General features: G+C 37.6%; 1 pseudogene; it reads right to left on the bottom strand.

Annotated features, from left to right (window-relative positions):
* Nucleotides 1–2,193: 2,193 nt before the first annotated feature.
* LOC122891633 lies at nt 2,194–2,568 on the bottom strand (annotated as a pseudogene).
* Nucleotides 2,569–9,962: the final 7,394 nt, after the last annotated feature.

The following is a 9,962-nucleotide window of genomic DNA, read 5'->3' as shown; positions in this document are numbered from 1 at the left end:
TTGCTCCACCGCTTGCTGGGAGCCGGCCCCTCCCCCCGGGGTCTATCTTCCCGTCGCTTTGGATTCACTTCTCCACCAATCCTACCTTTCAGAAAGTGGTTGTTTTTCTGTTTCTAGAATTGCTGTTCTTCTCTTCGATCTGCCGATGGATTTGCAGGTGTTTGCAATCTTTAGATAAGCTCTCTAGCTGATCTCCTGCTAGCTGAAGTTGTCTCAGCCTGCTACTTCTCCGCCATCTTGACTCGCTGTGTTTCTGACCTTAGGGGAAAAGCTCTCAGTTTTTCTCCATTAAGAATGATATTTTCTGTGGGTTTTTCATAGATGGCTTTGATGATATTGAGGTATATACCCTCTATGCCTAAACTTTGAATAGTTTTGATCAAGAAACGATGCTGTACTTTGCCAAATGCTTTTTCAGCATCTATTGAGAGTATTATATGGTTCTTGTTCTTTCTTTTATTAATGTATTGTATCACATAGATTCATTTGTGAATGTTGAGCCAACCTTGCAGCCACCCAGGAATAAATCCCACTTGATAGTGGTGAGTAATCCTTTTAATGTACTGCTGGATCTTATTGGCTAGTATTTTGGTGAGAATTTTTGCATCCATGTTCATCAAGGATATTGGTCTATAATTCTTGTTTTTGATTGGGTCTTTTCCTGGTTTTGGAATCACCATAATGCTGTCCTCATAAAAAGAGTTTGAAAGTATTCCTTCTATTTCTATTTTTTGGAACAGTTTAGGTGAATATGTATTAATTTTTCTTTGAATGTTTGGTAGAATTCCACTGGGAATTCATCTGTCCCTGGGCTCTTGATTGTTGGGAGATTTTTGATGACTGCTTCAATCTCCTTACTGGTTGTGAGTCTGTTCTGTCCAGGTTTTCTATTTCCTTGTGGTTCAGTTTTGATAGTTTCTATGTCTCTAGGAATGCATCCATTTCTTCCTGACTGTCAAATTTGCTGGTGTAGAGTTGCTCTAATATGTTCTTATAATTCTATTTCTATGGTGTTGGTTGTGATATCTCCTCTTTCATTCATGATTTTATTTATTTCGGTCCTTTCTCATTTCTTTTTGATAAATCTGGTCAGGGGTTTGTTACTCTCACTAAGTCTTTCAAAGAACCAGCTCCTAGTTTCATTGATTGGTTCTAGTGTTCTTTTGGTTTCTATTTCATTGACTTCTGCTCCGATCTTTATTATTTCTCTTCTTCTGCTGGGTTTAAGTTTCTTTGCTGTTCTGTCTCCAGCTGCTTTAGGTGTAGAGTTAGGTTGTATACTTGAGGCCGTTCTTGTTTCTTGAGTAAGGCTTGTATTGCTATATACTTTTCTCTCAGGACTGCCTACACTGTGTCCCAAAGATTTTGAACAGTTGTGTTTTTATTTGCATTTGTTTCCATAAATTTTTAAAGTTCTTCTTTAATTTCCTGGCTGACCCATTCATTCTTTAGTAGGCTCTTTATCCTCCATGTATTTGTTCTTTCCAGCTTTCTTTTTGTGATTGACTTCTAGGTTAGGAGAATTTTGGTCTGAAAATATGCATGGAATGATCCTAGTCTTTTGGTACCAATTGAGACCTGATTTGTGACTCAAGACGTGATGTATACTGGGGAATGTTCCATGTGCACTAGAGAAGAATGTGTATTCTGGTGCTTTGGGATGGAATGTTCTGAATATATCTATGATGTCCATCTGGTGCAGTGTGTCATTTAAAGCCTTTATTTCCTTGTTAATCTTTTGCTTAGATGATCTGTCTATTTCAGTGAGTGGGGGTGGTCAAGTTCCCTACTATTATTGTATTATTTTGATATTTTCTTTGATTTTGTTCTTAATCAGTTTATATAATTGGCTACTCCCATGTTAGAGGGATAGATACTTAAAATTTTTAGATCTTCTTGTAGGACAAACCCTTTAATTATGATATCATTTCCTTTCTCATCTCTTACCATAGTCTTTGGCTTAAAATCTAATTGATCTGATATAAGGCTTGCCACCCCAGCTTTCTTTTGATGTCCATTAGCATGGTTAATTTTTCTTCACCCCCTCAGTTTAAATTTGGAGGTGTCTTTGGGTCTAAAATGGGTTTTTTTGCAGACAGCATATTGATGGGTCTTTTTAAAAAATTCATTCTGATATCCTGTGTCTATTTTTTTATTTTTTGCAGTTTTATACCTTTATTTGACAATCAGTAATTAGTTTTCATCTATGTTAACTGTCTGTAGATTTTTGAAAGTGGTGACTGGTACATAGGTGACCAGTGTGTAGAGCTTGTTTGGGGAATCTTCATCTTCATTACGGTTTCTGGACAACCACACATGGATGTGGAATGGAATGTTCCTTATTCCTTTGACCCAGACAGCTTTGTTGAGCCCTCATGTCAGTTTCACATTTGGAGTTCCCATCTCCTTCATGGAAAATTTCTGGATCTCTTTGAGTGACTGAGGGGCATGTTTCTTGAAAACCACTCCATGGATGCACTTGTGAATATTGATTGTGTATTCTCTGGTCACTACCTCATCGATGGCAGAACAGCCCTTCTTCTTACCACCCTTCTTCACAGGAGTCATTCTTCTGGGACTGGGTTGGAAAAGAAGAGTGCAAGGTATTGTGAGAGAGGGAAAGCTATCTTGTGTCTTTTGATTGGGACATTAACCCCATTTACATTCAGGGTAACTATTGAAAGACGTGATTTTAGTGAAATTGTATTGCCTGTAATTTCACTGCTACTGTATATTTTCTCTGTTCCTTTCTGGTCTGTTACTTTCAGGCTCTCTCTTCGCTTAGAGGACCCCTTTCAATATTTCCTGTAGGGCTGTTTTGGTGTTTGCAAATTCTTCTAGTTTTTGTTTGTCCTGGAAACCTTTTTTCTCTTCTATTTTCAGTGATAGCCTAGCTGGATATAGTATTCTTGGCAGAATATTTTTCTCATTTACTGCTCTGAATATATCATACCAGTCCTTTCTGGCTTGCCAGGTCTCTCTGAATAGATCTGCTGCCAATTTGATATTTCTACCATTGTATGCTGCAGAACTCTTGTCCCGAGCTCCTTTCAGAATTTTCTATTTGTCACTGAGACTTGTAAGTTTTACTATTAGATGATGGGGTGTTGACCTATTTTTATTGATTTTGAGGGGTGTTCTCTGCATCTCCTGGATTTTTATGCTTGTTCCCTTTGCCAAATTAGGGAAATTATCTGCTGTAATTTGTTCCAATATACCTTCTGCTACTCTCTCTCTCTCTTCTTCTTCCAGGATCCGAATTATTCTAGTATTGTTTCATCTTATGGTATCACTTATCTCTTGAATTCTCCCCTCATGGTCCAGTAGTTGTTTATCTCTCTTCTTCTCAGCTTCTTTATTCTCCATCATTTGGTTTTCTCTATCATAATTCTCTTTTCTGCCTCATTTATCCTAGCGGTACAAGCCTGCATTTTTTATTGCATCTCATTAATAGCTTTTTGTTTTCAAATTGGTTAGATTTTAGTTCTTTTAAGTCTCCAGAAAGGATTTTATTTCTCCCAAGAGGGATTCTCTAGTATCTTCCATGCTTTTTTTTTGATCCCAGCTAGAACTTGATAATTGTCATTCTAAACTCTATTTCTGACATCTTACTAATGTCCGTATTTGATTAGGTCCCTAGCTGTTGGTACTACCTCTTGCTCTTTTTTTGAGGTGAGTTTATCTACCTTGTCATTTTATCCAGATAAGAATAGATGGATGAGAGAACAAAATACTAAAAGGGTAAAAAATAAAATAAAATAAAAAGTTAGCAACGACCCCAGAAAAATAAACACTAACTAAATTGGAAGAGACCTGAAACTGGGGAGAGAAAAAAGGAGAAAAAGAAAGAAAAAAAAATATATGTATATATATATATATATGATTGGTGAATAGAATAGAGCCATACACTTGATGCATGTGTATCTTGGTCTGTGAGAAAAAACTGCCTATAAAAATTTTATAGAAAGAAAATGTTTACCCTTATTTTTGTATATATATATACAAAAATAAGGGTAAACATGATTAAGGGATGGAATATGAATGTGAAGATAAAATTTAAAAAGATTATAAAAAAGGAATTGATAAGAAGTTGGTTGAAAGAAGAAAAAAGAGAATTTTTTCTCTGGAAAATTTCAGGCTGGAGACTAGAACCAAACCATGCACTAGATTTAAGGTATATTTTGATCTGTTAGAAGAAACCATTTCCCAAAATTTTAAAGAAAGAAAAACCTATATATACAAAAAATATGGTTAAATACAATGAAGGAGTAGAATATGACAATGAAAATTTTAAAAAGTATTTTTAATTGAGAGGACCATGTGGTTCTTCTCTCTTCTCATATTAATTTGTTGTATTACATTGATTGATTTGCGAATGTTGAACCATCCTTGTAGCCCAGGGATGAATCCTACCTGATCATGGTGGATAATCTTTTTGATGTGTTGTTGGATCCTGTTGGCTAGGATCTTGTTGAGAATCTTAGCATCCATATTCATCAGTGATATTGGTCTGAAATTCTCCTTTTTGGTAGGGTCCTTGCCTGGTTTGGGGATCAGGGTAATGCTGGCTTCTTAGAAAGAGTCTGGAAGTTTTCCTTCTGCTTCAATTTTTTGAAACAGCTTCAGGAGAATAGGTGTTATTTCTTCTTTGAAGGTTTGGTAGAATTCCCCAGGGAATCCATCAGGTCCTGGGCTCTTGTTTTTTGGGAGGTTTTTGATCACTGATTCAGTCTCATTATTAGATATCGGTCTATTCAGGCTGTCGATTTCTTCCTGGTTCAATTTTGGTAGTTTATAGTTTTCCAGGAATGCATCCATTTCATCTAGGTTGCTAAGCTTATTGGCATATAACTGTTCGTAATAACTTCTAATGATTGTTTCTACTTCCTTGGTGTTAGTTGTGATCTCTCCCTTTTCATTCATAATTTTATGAATTTGGGATTTCTCTCTTTTCTTTTGGATTAGTGTAGCCAGTGGCTTATAGAACTTATTGATTCTTTCAAAAAACCAGCTTCTTGTTTCATTGATACATTCTATTGTATCTCTGGTTTCTACCTCATTGATCTCAGCTCTAATCTTGATGATTTCCCTTCTTATGTGTGGAGTTGGTTTGATTTGTTGTTGATCCTCCAGTTCTTTAAGGTGTAGAGAAAGCTGCTGTGTTCTGGATTTTTCAATTTTTTTGAGGGAGGCTTGGATGACTATTTATTTCCCCCTTAGGACCGCCATGCTGTATCACATAGGTTTTGGACAGAAGTGTCTTCATTCTCATTGGTTTCCATGAATTGTTTCAGTTCTTCTTTGATCTCCTGGTTGATCCAAGCATTCTTAAGCAAGGTGGTCTTTAGCTTCCAAGTGTTTGAGTTCCTTCGGAACTTTTCCTTGTCATTGAGCTCCAGTTTCAAAGCATTGTGATCTGAGAATATGCAGGAAATCATCTCAGTCTTTTGGTATCGGTTGAGTCCTGATTTGTGACCCAGTATGTGGTCTATTCTGGAGAAGGTTCCGTGTGCACTTGAGAAGAATGAGTATTCTGTTGTTTTAGGGTGGAATGTTCTGTATATACCTATGAGGTCCATCTGGTCCAATGTGTCATTCAATGCTCTTGTTTCTTTATTGATTTTCTGCTTCGATGATCTGTCTAATTCTGAAAGAGGCGTGTTAAGATCTCCTACGATTAGTGTATTCATATCAATATGACTCTTTATCTTGATTAACAGTTAAAAAGAATTAATGAGATAAAATTATTAAAGTGTCAATTTTCAAGTAATCTCTACACCCAACATAGGGCTTGAACTTATGATCCTGAGATCAAGAGTCATGTGCTCTACCTACTAGGCCAGCCAGGCACCCTAAAATTATTAAAGTGTCAAAATAGGAAATATGAAAAATTTTAAAAAATAGAAAAAGAAAAAAATTAAATTAAAAAAATTTAACTTTGAAAGACTGAAGAATCATGGGGGGAAAGCCATGAATTCTATGCTGTATTCCTGTAGCTCTGAAGTTTTTTAGTTCTCATTGATCAGGGAACTTGGTCTTGGCTGGATGTCCTTGCTAATTTCTTGGGGAAGAGGCCTGTGGCAGTGATTCTCAAATGTCTTTGGTTGAGACAGAATTGCACTGCCCTTGCAAGTAGCTGGGCTAAGTAAACTGGTTGGTTTTGCTCTTGGTAGCTTTTGTTCCATGAAAGCTTTCTGTACAGCTTTGGAGGATGGGAATGAAAATGATGGCTTCCCAAGCTCTGGCCCCACTCCTCAGTGCATTCCCAGAGAAAAGGAGTCAATCACTTCCATCTCCCTGGTCTCTGGCCACACTCTGTGCTCACCCAGCCAGTGACAGTGCATTTCTGTTTTAAGCATAGCCCCGTTTGGAGTCTCCAAACCCAGCAGATTTCTGTAGCATGCTCCTGCACTGGTCCTCCCAGCAGAGGAACATGAGTCTCCCTGGATCTGCTGCTTGTTGGGTCCTTGCCTGAAGAGCAGTGGCCCAACTGTGTCATGAATCATGGTTTAAGGTAATCCTAAGCTGAGAGCCCAGTTCTTGGCTCCATCTTTGCAGCTGGCTTCCCTGCTCTGATACCTAGGTTCTCTGCCACACTCAGACACCCCTGGTCATTTTGTGACCCTGAGGGTCCTATGATCACATTTCCCCAGGGAGGACTCAACCCCCCCACCCCCTTATACTCTAAAGTGCCATCCCTCAGTGAAGCAGACTTTTCAAACCTTACCAGGAGCCAACCCCTACCCTGCCTGTATACCACCTCAGATTCGCTTCTCTGCATGTCCTATCTTCCAGAAAGTGGTCGCATTTCTGTTCCTAGAATTGCTGCTCTTGTTCTCTTTGATCTCCTGCTTAGTTTGTAGGTCTTCACGATGGTTTGATAACTACCTAGCTGAGCTCCTGGGACCCAATGATATTTAGGTCTCCTAATCTTCTGCCATCTTGCTCCTCTCTCTTTATTCATCATTCTTGAGCCTTCACATAGGGTTTTTGGGATCACATTCATTTTCCTGAAGTATGCCTTTAATATTTCTGCTATAAAAGTATTTTTTTAAAGATATCTTTCATTTATTTGACAGAGAGAGAGAGAGAGATCACAAGTAGGCAGAGAGGCAGGCAGAGAGAGAGAGAGAGAGAGAGGGAAGCAGGCTCCCCATTGAGCAGATAGCCCAATGCAGAGCTTGATGCCAGGACCCTGAGATCATGGCCTGAGCCCAAGGCAGAGGATTAACCCACTGAGCAACCCAGGTGCCCCTGCCATAAAAATTTTTTTTTGAAATATTATACACATTCATTTAAATTTAAATTTGAGTGGAAGGTAAACCTAATCTAAAACTGTTATGCTATATTAATTTGGAAGAGTAATGAGATGATAGAGAGAATCTTGGTAGAGAACATTAATCAGTCTATTTTTTTGAGCAAAAAATAATAATAAAATGTAATATCTTATTATATTAATAATAGAAAATATGTGCTTGCTTTTAAACCATGGTACTCTAAGTATAGTCTAGAAACTCCTGGGAGTTCTGAAAGAAGAAGGACTGAAAATCAAAACTATTTTATATTAAAAACAAGTTATTATGCCCGTTTCACTTTCACTCCTGTACAAATGTATAGTAGGCCTTCCACAGGCAACATAATGTTTGATACTGTAACTGGCTGAATGAAGGAGCATATCGGAGAATCCAGCTCTTTTCTATTAAGTGAAATAATAGAGAAATTTACAATAATTAAAAAATCCCAATGCTACTGTTCTTCCTATTTTGTTTGGAAATGCCCATTTTTCATAAATGTTTATATTTTTAGTTACAGAGTTTATCTTTGTGTACAGTGTAAGAGAATGGTCGAGTATCATTCTTCTACATATAGCTGTCCAGTTTTCCCAGCACCATTTATTGAAGAGACTGTCTTTTTTCCACTGTATATTTTTTCCTGTTTTGTCGAAGATTATTTGCCCATAGAGTTGAGGGTCCATATCTGGGCTCTCTACTCTATTCCACTGGTCTATGTGTCTGTTTTTTGCCAGTACCATGCTGTCTTGGTGATCACAACTTTGTAGTAAAGCTTGAAATCAGGTAACGTGATACCCCCAGTTTTATTTTTGTTTTTCAACATTTCCTTAACAATTCAGGGTCTCTTCTGATTCCATACAAATTTTAGGATTATTTGCTCCAGCTCTTTGAAGAATGCCGTTGGAATTTTGATCGTAATGGCATGAAAAGTATGGATTACTCTAGGCAGTATAGACATTTTAACAATGTTTATTCTTCCAATCCAAGAGCATGGAATGGTCTTCCATCCTTTTGAGTCTTCTTCGATTTCTTTCATGAGTGTTCTGAGGTTCCTTGAGTACAGTTCCTTTACCCCTTTAGTTAGGTTTATTCCCAGGTATCATATGGTTCTTGGTGCTATAGTAAATGGAATTGATTCTCTAATTTCCCTCTGTATTTTCATTGTTAGTGTATAAGAAAGCCACTGATTTCTGTACATTGACTTTGTATCCTGCCATGTTGCTGAATTGCTGTATGAGTTCTATTAGTTTGGGCGTGGAGTCCTTTGGGTTTTCCATATAAAGAATCATGTCATCTGTGAAGAGAGAGAGTTTGACTTCTTCATTGCCAATTTGAATACCTTTTATTTCTCTTGGTTGTTTGATTGCTGTTGCTAGGACTTCTAATACTATGTTGAACAAGAGTGGTGAAAGTGGGCATCCTTGTCGTGTTTCTGATCTCAACAGGAAGGCTGCAAGCTTTTTCCCATTGAGGATGATATTTGCTGTGGGTCTTTCATAGAAAGATTTGATGAAGTTCAGGCATGTTCCCTCTATCCCTATACTTTGAAGCGTTTTAATCAGGAACGGATGCTGAATTTTGTCAAATGCTTTTTCTGCATCAATTGAGAGGACCATGTGGTTCTTCACTCTTCTCATATTAATTTGTTCTATCACATTGATTGATTTGCAAATGCTGAACCATCCTTGTAGCCCAGGGATGAATCCCACCTGGTCATGGTGGATAATCTTTTTAATGTGCTGTTGGATCCTGTTTGCTAGGATCTTGTTGAGATTATTAGCATCCATATTCATCAGTGATATTGGTCTCCTTTTTGGTAGGGTCCTTGCCTGGTTTGGGGATCAGGGTAATGCTGGATTCATAGAAAGAGTCTGGAAGTTTTCCTTCTCTTTTAATTTTTTGAAACAGCTTCAGGAGAATAGGTGTTATTTCTTCTTTGAAAGTTTGGTAGAATTCTTCAGGGAATCCATCAGGTCCTGGGCTCTTGTTTTTTGGGAGACTTTTGATCACTGCTTCAATCTCATTACTAGATATCTCTCTATTCAGGTTGTCAATTTCTTCCTGGTTCAATTTTAGGAGTTTATAGTTCTCCAGGAATGCATCCTTTTAATCTAGGTTGCTTAGCTTATTGGCATATAACTGTTGATAATAACTTCTGATGATTGTTTCTACTTCCTTGGTGTTAGTTGTGATCTCTCCCTTTTCATTCATAATTTTATGAATTTGGGCTTTCTCTCTTTTATTTTGGGTTAGCGTGCCCAATGGTTTATCGCTCTTATAGATTCTTTCAAAAAACCAGCTTCTAGTTTCATTGATATGTTCTTCTGTATCTCTGGTTTCTACCTCATTGATTTCAGCTCTAATCTTGATGATTTCCTTTCTTATGTGTGGAGTTGGTTTGATTTGTTGTTGATTCTCCAGTTCTTTAAGGTGTAGAGATAGCTGCTGTGTTCTGGATTTTTCAATTTTTTTGAGGGAGGCTTGGATGGGTATGTATTTCCCTCTTCGTACCTCCTTTGCTGTATCCCATAGGTTTTTGGACCACAGTGTCTTCATTCTCATTGGTTTCCATGTATTGTTTTAGTTCTTCTTTGATCTCCTGGTTGATCCAAGCATTCTTAAGCAAGGTGGTCTTTAGCTTCCAGATGTTTGAGTTCCTTCTTATCCTTT

This window comes from Neovison vison, chromosome 12 (genome assembly GCF_020171115.1).
Source record: "Neovison vison isolate M4711 chromosome 12, ASM_NN_V1, whole genome shotgun sequence".
In the NCBI taxonomy this organism is placed as follows: domain Eukaryota; kingdom Metazoa; phylum Chordata; class Mammalia; order Carnivora; family Mustelidae; genus Neogale; species Neogale vison.
Note: the sequence above shows the minus strand (reverse complement) of the source record. Positions and strands in the feature narration are given on the sequence as shown.